Source organism: Oncorhynchus mykiss, chromosome 21, assembly GCF_013265735.2.
Source record: "Oncorhynchus mykiss isolate Arlee chromosome 21, USDA_OmykA_1.1, whole genome shotgun sequence".
NCBI classification, from domain to species: domain Eukaryota; kingdom Metazoa; phylum Chordata; class Actinopteri; order Salmoniformes; family Salmonidae; genus Oncorhynchus; species Oncorhynchus mykiss.
The window spans coordinates 27924191-27936957 of NC_048585.1; the positions used below are offsets into that span (position 1 = coordinate 27924191).

Consider the following 12767-nt stretch of genomic DNA (forward strand, 5'->3'; position numbering starts at 1 on the left):
GACTTTGAGACTGGTGTTTTGCGGGTACTATAGAGACAGTTTCTGGACATTTTGAGCCAGTAATCAAAACCATAAATGCTGATGCTCCAGATACTCAACTAGTCTAAAGGCCAGATTTACTGCTATTTTAATCAGAACAACATAATTGCAAAAGGGTTTACTAATGATCAATTAGCCTTTTTAAAATGATCAACTTTGGAACACACATTGGAATACAGGAGTGATGGTTGGGCCTCTGTATGGCTATGAAGATATTCCATTTTCTTTTTAAATCAGACGTTTCCAGCTACAATAGTCATTTACAACATTAACAATGTCTACACTGAATTTCTGATAAATTATTTTAATGGACAAAAAAAATGGCTTTTCTTTCAAAAAACAAGGACAGTTCTGAGTGACCCTAAACTTGAACGGTAGTGTAAATGTCGTACAATGGTGAATACTAGTCTTATTTATCCGATGTCATGGTCTATACTTCCATTTTTCCTTTTAAACATGAGCGTTTGTGTATGCTGTGTCATTCACAACTACACAACAATCTTGGATTTCATACACTTATGAAATACAGTACATGGTTTCGGTACTTTTTGTTTCAGGAAAGAATTTATCTGGGAAAAACTTCACAGCTCACAAACCTTGTGACCAACCGAAACATAATGCTGGAACTAGGACTATTCATAAAACAACGCAGACAGATATAAAGCATTTGTTGAAGATGAGAAATTCAGTCAAACAGTTCTGCCTAAATAATTCAAATGTAGCCTTGATTATCTATGCTAGTGATCATATTTAAAAATGTACACAAACAATATGAAAAATGTTCTATTGAAAATGGGGGCCGCTGTACTGCAGCGCCAGCTGTGCCATCAGAGACTCTGGGTTCGCGCCCAGGCTCTGTCGCGACCGGGAGGTCCGTGGGGCGACGCACAATTAGCCTAGCGTCGGGATGGGATGTCCTTGTCTCATTGCGCACCGGCGACTCCTGTGGCGGGCCGGGCGCAGTGCACGCTAACCAAGGTTGCATCCTCCGATACATTGGTGCGGCTGGCTTCCGGGTCGGATGCGCGCTGTGTTAAGAAGCAGTGCGGCTTGGTTGGGTTGTGTATCGGAGGACGCATGATTTTCAACCTTTTTCTCTCCCGAGCCCATATGGGAGATGTAGCGATGAGACAAGATAGTAGCTACTAAAAACAATTGGATACCACAAAATTGGGGAGAAAAAAAGGGGTAAAATAAAATGGATTGAATACAGATAGGTGTAATTTCTTTCTCTGCCATCAATGAACCATCAAGCCACTATGAACTTTAACCTTAAGTGTATCCTACATCAGATAAACAGGAAATGATGTAAGGCACATTCTTACTGCACATGCTTGAGAAGGCACTCACTCCCCATCTCATTATGGCTCAAATAGCACTGTTGACACATGATATTTGGCCCTTATGTAGACACCAGTGTCCCCTTTATCCCTCACTGCAGCAGGTCTCCATCCACTGTTAATCCATTAGCCCTCCAGGACCATGTCCTCACTGACCTACGGCAAGTTCTTATTCCTTCACTCATAATGGTTATGAAAAGGGCTTGGAGAAGGAGAACTGATCCCACGTCAGTTGATTAGTTTTACCAACGCATGTCAATATTCTACACTGCAACTGTCCCAGTAGTCTCTTTAGAGGCCTATAACGGCCTAATCCACTTGTTTCTCCAGGACTTGGATATGAACCTTCTTTATCTGCCTCTGGCTGTTGCCAGGCAGTTTGAGGTTCTCATCTGTGAGCTCGCTCTCCTCCTCAAGAGTCTGAGTTGGCGCCGTTGTCCTGTGAAGACTCTCTGTCCGAGTCGCTGTCCGAACTACTGAGCTCCACCAGCGACACATCCTGATAGAGAGACAAGGGAATCAATGTCATCATCAACGACATAACACAATTTATCCCATCAACATAATGGGCTCATTTGAATGGTAAGCCGAAAGTCGGCCACTGATGTGGTTTTCCAACAGCAAGGCTCAGTGCAACATGGCAGCGTTACCATCGATAAGTTTTTCTTTATGATGTCAAAAATAAACATGTCTCCAACCCACATATCACACTCACAAACTGAAAATATATGCGTACATTGGACAATCAATTGGCGAGAAAGACTCATATCACATTCAATTTGTTCATATCCACTGTATACATGAATTGCAGCATTGCAGCATGAATTGCAAGTTGGTTCCTGTTTCAATCACGTCCTTGGTCAGGTTCATGGGGTTCAAACATAAACAGCCTAATGATTGGTTGACAATAGAGCCTCCCACAACGCAGGTGATGGCTGCAGGGGGAAGTTGGTGAAGAGCAACTGCAGAAACTCGCAGTCAAAACTTGTTGACCTTTAATCACATGATTTTTGTGAAGATCATGCAAGTCGGACAATTTTTATCCTGATAATGCAACACACTTTGAAAGACGGTGATCAACGATGGACCCCGACTTCACAAAAGTGATCGGCTTGATCTCGCACAACGTCTCACCTGCAGTTTAAGGACAGTGTCAGCAATGTGCAAAGTAAACAGCAGAATATGGAAGACTTCTGCAAAAACTATGAGTGCAAAGCACAAGGCTAAATTTCACGGTTGTTGCCCCGGGAGCTATAATGTTGCAGCAGAATGACAAAAAACCCAGCCGTGCACAAGCACATTGTCTTGTTGCACTCATCTGTGGTTCAACCTGTTAATTGTGGCAATGTCATATCGCAGTCTCAGTTTAATTGAGCTGATGGAAACTGGAAGGACCCTTTCTCTGCTCAGTTGTTCCACAAAATGTGGCCTGAACAGCCACTAGTGGTCGCTGTTTACCCATCTTTTGGAGTGGGACCGTGAAAAGACAGATAAACAGCGACCACTAGCGGCTGTTCAGGCTACACAATATGATAGGCCTGCTCGTGGTGTTCCGAAGTCAAACTTCCCCTCGCTAGTCAGCCACACTAGACTCACCATCTCTATGACCTTTCCAGACTCCTCCAACCTCTCTATGTCATAGTGGCCCTCAGGTGCCTGTTCTATCTGCAACTTGAGCTTCTCATTGGCCTGGGCCATCTGGGGTAGGAAGTTCTGCAGTCTGTCCATAACTGAAACACGACACATGTACATACAACTGTAACTACACACGTAGTAATCTACTTAACATATTTAGCAAGAAATACACGCATTGCGATGGCCTATAATCTGCAAAAAGCCATAGTGTGCTGTTATTATTCTGTTTCTGTCAGGGTAATGACCTGAAACGGAATAACAGCGTACCCTGGCAGGAGATGTGGCTATTTGTAGATTCTAGCCCATCTACAAACAAACGCTAGCAATGTTTTTAACTCACCACTACTTCTTGGGACCCTCTCGGTTTGCAAAGAACTGCCAGCCTTGGGCCTCTTCGATTGAGGAAGAGCTTGTCATGAAGACCTATGTACAAGGACACCGAAATGTTACGTCTGACCACACTGATTGTATGAACACAACAGTGGATACTGCTGAGAGAAGGCCGGGTCATAATAATGTCCAGAATGGAGTGAATGGTGTCAAACACATGGTTTTTCCACTACAGACATTATTATGAGCCACCCTCCCATCAGCAGCCTCCACTGGAACACAGTGTTGTTAAGAGTCGGTGCATGTAGCTAACCCTGCTAAACAACTCCTCAGTGAAATCAGTTGATAAAGCAGTTTCGGAAAAAGGATCAAACCTCCGTTGCCACAAGTCTTGTGAGCTTGTTTTCTTGTTGTTCAAATTTAATTCCATTTTCGTTGTATGATGATTCAACATGTGTGCTGCCGCTGTTTTGTGCTTGCTTCCGCAACGTGAGAGTCTACTTCCGGTGTCATGAACGCCGACGACGTTTCAAAATAAAAGTCCCCGAGATTCGGAGCAGGAATAGGATGTCACATGAACGGGTTTGGTGCAGTGAAATGTTCTGTTATTGCACAGCGTCAGCCATAGTACAGTAGTATGGTGCCCCTGGAACAAATTTGGGTAAAGTGCCTTGCTTAAGGCACAGCTATTCATGGGTTTGGATTAGGGTTAGCTAAAAGGCACAAAAAAAAATCTACTTTTGACATTAATTTGACAACAAAATGTATTAAATTCCCTCAAATGACATAGGAACAGAAAAAGCGTCTGTACTTTAGAATAATATTATAATGCAATATTTTATGTATGAAGTTATGTGGTCTGTCATCTTTAAAAATATATTTTTATAGGGGTTCTTGCCTGACTTTAATCATTTGTCAATAAAAAAAAGTATTTAAAAAATATAAATAAATATTGTTTTGTTTAAAGAATATTTATCCCTGTTCTAATTTCATGGTCAAGATCATGACATTGATGGTCAAATTAAATAGCTATAATTGTGCAATTTGTCAACTACTTTTTTAAGTTAGTTTTTTCTGGTGATACAATTTGATTCATTATATTAGACTCCAAATGATTGGTCACTACTGTCTGTATTTATCTATATCATGAATACTATTATTATAATGTGCTACATTTAATACTGACGGAACTGACATGTTTTATGAAACTTATGACAGGAGTGTGAGTGGTGCAGTTTGTACAAAGAAAGCATTTTGGAGCTTTATGATGTTGTAAATAACATAACAGGCTAAGAAGGTTCTGGCAAACAAATCAAATGTATTTATAAAGTCCTTTTTACATCAGCACATGTCACAACGTGCTTATGCAGAAACCCAGCCTAAAATCCCAAACAGCAAGCAATGCAGATGTAGAAGCACGGTGGCTCGGAAAAACTCCCTAGAAAGGCAGGAACCTAGGAAGAAACCTAGAGAGGAACCAGGCTCTGAGGGGTGGCCAGTCCTCTTCTGGCTGTGCCGGGTGGAGATTATAAGAGTAAATGGCCATTAAGGCCAGTTTGAACATCTTGAAGAACAAATGTCCATAGATGACCAGCAGGGTCAAATAATAATCACAGTCGTTGTAGAGGGTGCAACAGGTCAGTACCTCAGGAGTAAATGTCAGTTGGCTTTTCATAGCCTAGCATTCAGTGTTCGAGACAGCAGTTGCAGTAGATGGAGAGAGAGAGTAAAAAGCAGCAGGTCCAGGACAAGGTAACACGTCCGGTGAACAGGTCAGGGTTCCATAGCCGCAAGCAGAACAATTGAAACTGGAGCAGCAGCACGGCCAGGTGGACTGTGGACAGCCAGAAGTCATCAGGCCAGGTAGTCCTGAGGCATGGTCCTAGACCTCAGGTCCTCCGGGAGGGGAGGAAGAGAGAGGGAATTAAATTCACGCAGGACACCAGATAAGACAAGAGAATTACACCAGATATAACAGACCTACCCTATCCCCCTGGCACATACACTATTGCAGCATAGGTACTGGAGGCTGAGACGGGGGCGTCTGGGGACACAGTGGCCCCCCGTCCGATAATACTCCCGGACATTGCCAACCAGGCAGGATATAAACCCACTCAATTTGCCAAAGCACAGCCCCCACACCACTAGAGGGATATCTAAAGACCACCAACTTACTACCCCAAGACAAGGCTCAGTATAGCCCACGAAGATCTCCTCCACGAGCCCGAGGGGGCGCAAAACCAAGGGGGCGAAAACACAGCTTGTACATTAAGTAAAGTGTTCTGACATACGATCAAATGATCCGAGGAATTATCACCAACCAGTGGCAACCTGTCATTCATTTTGAGCCCCACATTTTAAGCAAAAAAAAACAAATATGAATATTTTTTTGGGGGGGGGGCTTGTCTCTTTGTTATTTTGGCATTAATACGTGTCACATATCAGTTTGCAAACAATTAAAAATATATATATCATTGAGTTAATAAAGTCGCATACAAACATGGTCTCTTTTTTGTTTCCTGTCGTAAGGCAGCTCCAAAATGCAGGTGTTTCAGCCTAGCTCAGTGCTTCTGTGGTGGTTCGGCAAGCCTGCAGAAAATACGGACGTTGCGCTGTGATTGGCTCACTGTTCTGTCACTCATGGGGTCACCGCCAAGTCTAAGGGTTGTCGTGTCTTTACTATCTTTAAATTGAAGAATTAGTTTTTATCAAATATTCTCTGTAATGAGTATTACGAGATCAAACTGATTAATCATGTAACTGTAATTAACTAGGAAGTCGGGGCACCAAGGAAAAAATTCAGATTACAAAGTTATCATTTCCTAAAATAACTTTTCAGATATTTTATATCATATAGTCTTCTGATTAATGAATTATTTACTTTACCTCACTTTAGTCTCATTCCAAACGTCGTAAATTGTTGGTTATCTGTACTAACCCAGTCTTCACTATGAGTCATCCATACATCAATTGTCTTAAATAATTTATTTATTACTAACTAAGTAATTCACAGAAATGCATAAACAAACAAACAAAGTCAATATGGTTACAAGAAATGATAAGGGAATGTGCCCTAGTGGGCTAAACCGGCATCGCGGCTTGGTGGACAAAACGGGGAGTGGGGGTCAGCTGAGAAGTCACTACAGAGTTAATAATTGTAACAATTGAAATGCTAATCCTTTACACATGAACGCTCACTCATTCGGGAACAATTGCAATCAATATATATATTTACGCTCAGTGTGTCGTCTTCATCGCTGTTGAAAAGTTTGTTTCTTTTGTAGAATTGTCCGTCTCCCCCCCCTCTCTCTCTCGCTCTCTCTCGCTCTCTCTCTCTCTGTCGTCTGTTGTGGTTAGAGTGGATTGTTCAGAGTGACATTCATTCCTTATAGAATGGCTGTTTCGGCGGTTGTCATTCTTCGCGCTCAATTATACCGAATTCCTAGCTGCAGACTAGTAATTAATATCAAAGACTTGTTCTTATTCTGTCGGTATTGATAGTCTAAGAGTTTAACCACGTGGTATGGTTAAAAGATTCAGCAATGGTCTACAACCTTTGTACTCCCGTGATTGAGAGAAACATGGTCTGGTGATAACTTCTCAAAGTTGGGTTTTATTCGGAATTGCAGAAAAGGGGCTGTCCCAGGATGCCTGACCCTACTGGGTTCAGGGGCCGTCCTCTGATTTAGTTAAACTCAAAAGGGATTTGGAGTTTCCTTCATTAAACAGTCCAAAATCACATTGTCAAATTGTGTAAACAGTATCATACTCACTCATTCATCTTACACAACAATTAGATGTAAACGTCATATCTGAGGATATTATATAAACAGCGTTATGGTAATGTGGCCACACCGTCTCCCATGAGCTTCCCCAAGTTGTAACAAACGGACCAGTTCGTAGCTGGATTCTTCACCGATCTTTTATACTTTCTCCGGAACATGAAATTTGTTCGGACCTCAAGTTCTGTGAGGTGGAAGAAATCCCTTTGTTCTCTATGAAAATTCACTCTGCCTCTAATACTGTGTGGCCATGAGGCAGGTCTTCTCCTCAGGAATTTACAACCTCTCTCTGACCACAGCAGCCTAGTTGAAGGAGGCAGGGGGAGGCAGGGAGAGGGGGGTGGGGCTTGCTGTATCCAAAGAGGGCAACGTCATGACAGGGTAGAGATAGAAAATTCTAGCCCCTTGGGTGCTACCATAGAGTTTCATTAGAAGTGCCCATCCAAGATGGCTCAAGGTCATTGGTCACAGATAAAAACACATCAAATCATGTTATATGTACAGTAGCTTTGATTGGACTGATCATGTCAACATCATACTTTCAAAATCTTAGCTAGCAGTCATCATCATGAATCAAGTCGACATTCTACTGGCAAATCCTTTTTAATCCTTGACATATAAAGAGAAAATAGAAGAAAAAATATAGATAAAACTTATCGGTGCTCATCAACCATTGCACATAAACATTACACAATGAAATCGCAAATTCAACAATGAGTGGTTTGGAAGGTGTCAGTAACAGTGGCTAACTGCAAGTATTGCAAATAAATCACTAGCCTGCTATTCAGTGGATTGGCTGTGTGGTTCCAAATCTGGGATTAAGGTGCTCTTTTCCAAGTTTAAAATTATAAACATTTAACAAAGGCCATGCTGTGAATGAAGCATGAGTTGTGCGGCGCTCAAAACGACTGTTAACTAATAACTGCGAAAACTTGACATCAGTGAGTTCAAGTCAACTGGGAAGTCGTGAATAAACAAGCAACACTGAAGCATGCATGAGAGCACCAGCTGTTCTGGATGACTGTGTGATAACGCTCTCGGTAGCAGATATGAGCATGAGCTTTAAACTGATCAACATTCACAAATCCGAGGGGCCAGACGGATTACCAGGATGTGTACTCAAAGCACGCACGGACCAACTGTCAAGTGTCTTCACTGACATTTTCAACTTCTCCCTAACCGAGTCTGTAATACCTCCATGATTCAAGGAGACCACCATAGTCCCTGTGCCCAAGGAAGCGAAGGTAACCTGCCTAAATGATTACCGCCCGTAGTACTCATGTCAGTAGCCATGAAGTGCTTTGAAAGGCTGGTCATGCACACATCAACAGCATCCTCCTGGATACCCTAGGCCCACACCAATTCGCATACCACCCCAACAGATCCACAGATGACGCAGATCTTAATCACACTCCACAATGCCCTTTCCCACCTGGACAAAAGGAACACCTAGGGTGAAAATGCTGTTCATTAACTACAGCTCAGCGTTCAACACCATAGTGCCCACGAAGCTCATCACTAAGCTAAGGACCCTGGGACTAAACACCTTCGTCTGCAACTGGATCCTGGACTTCCTGACGGTCCGCCCCGAGGTGTTAAGGATAGGCAACATCACGTTTGTTTACACTGATCCTCAACACTGGGGCCCCTCCGGGGGTGTGTGCTTAGTCCACTCCTGTACTCCCTGTTCACCCAGAACTGCGTGGCCAAGCACGACTCCAACACCATCACAACAGTGGTAGGCCTGATCACCGACAACGATGAGACAGCCTATAGGGAGGAGGTCAGAGACCTGGCAGTGTGCTTCCAGGAAAACAACCTCTCCCTCAATGTTAGCAAGACAAAGGAGCTGATCGTGGACTACAGGAAAAGGCGGGCCGAACAGGCCCCCATTAACATCGACGAGGCTGTAGTGGAGCGGGTGGAGAGCTTCAAGTTCCTTGGTGTCCAAATCACCAACAAACTATCATGGTCCAAACACACCAAAACAGTCGTGAAGGGGGCACGACAACACCTAGATCCCCTCAAGAGACTGAAAAGATTTGGCATGGGTCCCCAGATCCTCAAAAGGTTCTACAGCTGCACCATCGAGAGCATCCTGACCAGTTGCATCACTGCCTGGTATGGTAACTGCTCGACATCTGACCGTAAGGCTCTACAGAGGGTAGTGGGTATGGCCCAGTACATCACTGGGGCCAAGCTACCTGCCATCCAGGACCTACATACTAGGCGGTGTCAGAGGAAAGCTCAAAAATTGTCAAAGACTCCAGTCACCCAAGTCATTGATTGCTTTCTCTGCTACTGCACGTTAAACGGTACCAGAGCGCCAAGTATAGGACCAAAAGGCTCCTTAACAGCTTCTACCCCCAAGCCATAAGACTGCTGAACATTTAGCCAGATGGATTATTTACATTGACCTTCCCCCCATCCATTTATTTTTTACTCTGCTACTTGCTATTTATTATCTACGCATAGTCACTTCACCCCTACCTACATGTACAAATTACCTCGACTAACCTGTATCCCCGCACATTGACTTGGTGCCGGTACCCCCTGTATACAGCCTTGTTATTGTTATTTTGTTGTGATACTTTTTATTATTTTTTTTTGTTTATTTGCTAAACATTTTCTTAACTCTTTCTGTTGTTTAAGGGCTTGTAAGTAAGCATTTCACAGTAAGGTTTACACATGTTGTATTCGGCGCATGTGACAAATAAAGTTTGATTTGATTTGAAAATACTTTTGAATGGTCATTCAACTCGGAATTGTAAATCCGGCCTCTTTCTAGACCTACGACCTGAAGATCAATGACGTCATCTTGATTCGACCTTGTTTTTTTCCGAGTTCCCAGTTATTTTGAAAGCACCATAAATCCAGAGAATGCCAGACTTTGTTGTTCACCTTCCTGTTCAAGTGGGCCCAGCACAACAAGTTGAGTCCAAAAATGTATTGTATGCTGCTGCATAAATGATGTAATATGCCAATGAGATATGTATACTGTAAGCTAAGAAAGTAATACTAAGTGTATGTTGTGTAGTAAGATGTTAGTAGCTCATGTGCATCACCCTAATAATTTGGTCTATTTACCCGTCTTCACTTCGCCTACTGTTCTGATTTGGTGGTGCACATGTAGCCTATAACCTGTTTTAGAGAAATATAATCATTGAATATTGTAAGAGCTTTCATTGTCTGTTTATATGCCCCCTTTATTTATCCTACAGTTCTGACTTGTTGTACAGGGAAAACACTGTAAGAATGGCCCATGTTCTGAATTCTGTCACTGTATATTTCAAAGGTGCTAAACAAATAGTTATATTGACTACGTCATTCCAAGCTCGCTCATTAATGTCTTTATCGAAATGACGGATTGCCTCTAATCCATTTGTCGTCCCCTTATGCCATAGTTTGTACATCTCAATTGTCATTAGAAACCACATTTGTTTAAGCAAGTCAGCCATATCAGCTATGTTTATGTAAATGAGGCTGAAGAAACTGTTTCGCTGCCAGACAAGGCTCCACTGATAGCCAGGTGTAGCAGTGGTAAGATGTTGTGACTGCTGTTGGGACAGCTTTATCTAGGCCGTTTGTGGGCACCGTTTGTCAATTAATGAATAGTTTAGTGTTGTGTTGCGTTGTGGCTTTGCTGGCATGCATCCCATTTTTTTTTTTTTTTTGCCCCACCAAGATTTACATGCTAAAATCGCCACTGTCTCCAAAGTCAGTGGGCGGTGGGCATAGAGATCCTCCTAAATTACTAGAGGGGCTATATGCAATGTCATAATCCTTTAAAATTCCAGAATGGAGTGAAAATGGCAGCCATTTTGGTCTGAGAGAAATCCAAACCAGTCTAAAAAGAATGAATGGCAGTAGAGGCATTAGGTGATGCATTTCCTGCTTTTACTTATGCAGGAAAATAAAAGGCATGTAATATATCAGAAATTGTGTATTAAAAACATTGTCACCCCAAAATATTGTTGCATAATTATAAATACAGTGATGAAGCTTTAATACACATGTTCTGCATAAATAGCCTCTAAAATAGAAGTAAACAGAACACAAATTTCTAAAATTGTGTTTTTTTGAGAAGCTGTGAGTGTTATTATACGATACAATTTCAGTAGGCCTACTTGTTGCATTTACAATTTGAATAAGTCCTTTCATCAACTGATTTATCTCAGTTGGTAGAGCATGGCGCTTGCAGCGTTCGATTCCCACGGGAGACAAGTATGAAAAGCAGTATTAAAATGTGTACACTCACTATTGTAAGTCGCTCTGGATAAGAACGTCTGCTAAATGACTAAAATGTAAATGTAATTTCAGACAGTGAATGGCTGTGGATTGACTGCATTATTTAAACGGAATGCTGGCATATTGGCAGTTAATTAGCAGCTTCTCCTTCACCCAAAGCTGATGTTCTGAAAGAGCTAAAGAATCTGGATCCCTACAAATCAGCTGGGCTATACAATCTGGACCCTCTTTTTCTAAAATGATCCACCGAAATTGTTGCAACCCCTATTACTAGCCTAATTCAACCTCTCTTTCGTATCGTCTGAGATTCACAAAGATTGGATAGCTGCCGCAGACATCCTCCTCTTCAAAGGGGGAGATACTCTAGACCCAAACTGTTATAGACCTATATCCATCCTGCCCTGCCTTACTAAAATCTTCTAAAGTCAAGTTAACAAACAGATCACCGACCATTTCGAATCCCACCGTACCTTCTCCACTATGCAATCTGGTTTCAGAGCTAGTCATGGGTGCACCTCAGCCACGCTCAAGGTCCTAAACGATATCATAACCGCCATCAATAAAAGACAGTACTGTACAGCCGTCTTCATCGACCTGGCCAAGGCTTTCGACTCTGTCAATCACCACATTCTTATCGGCAGACTCAACAGCCTTGGCTTCTCAAATGACTGCCTCGCCTGGTTCACCTACTACATCTCAGATAGAGTTCAGTGTGTCAAATTGGAGGGCCTGTTGTCCGGACCTCTGGCAGTCTCTATGGGGGTGCCACAAGGTTCAATTCTTGGGCTGACTCTTTTCTCTGTATACATCAATGATGTCGCTCTTGCTGCTGGTGATTCTCTGATCCACCTCTACGCAGGCGACACAATTCTGTATACATCTGGCCCTTCATTGGAGACTGTGCTAACAAACCTCCAAACGATCTTCAATGCCATACAACACTCCTTCCGAGGCCTCCAACTGCTTTTAAATGCAAGTAAAACTAAGTGCATGCTCTTCAACCGATTGCTGCCCACACCCTCCCGCCCGAGTAGCATCACTACTCTGCACAGTTCTGACTTAGAATATGTGGACAACTACAAATACCTAGGTGTCTAGCTAGACTGTAAACTCTCCTTCCAGACTCACATTAAGCATCTCCAATCCAAAATTAAATCTAGAATTGGCTTCCGATTTTGCAACAAAGCCTCCTTCACTCATGCTGCCAAACATACCCTCGCAAAACTGACTATCCTACCAATCCTCGACTTTGGTGATGTAATTTACAAAATAGCCTCCAACATGCTACTCAGCAAATTGGATGCAGTCTATCACAGTGCCATCAGTTTTGTCACTAAAGCCCCATATACACCCACCACTGCAACCTGTACGCTCTCGTTGCTTGGCCCTCACT

The 12767-nt window shown here is 42.6% G+C and overlaps 1 pseudogene; it reads right to left on the reverse strand.

Moving 5' to 3' along the window:
* Positions 1-110: 110 nt before the first annotated feature.
* On the reverse strand, positions 111-5431 carry LOC110501044 (annotated as a pseudogene).
* Between the last annotated feature and the right edge of the window lie 7336 nt (positions 5432-12767).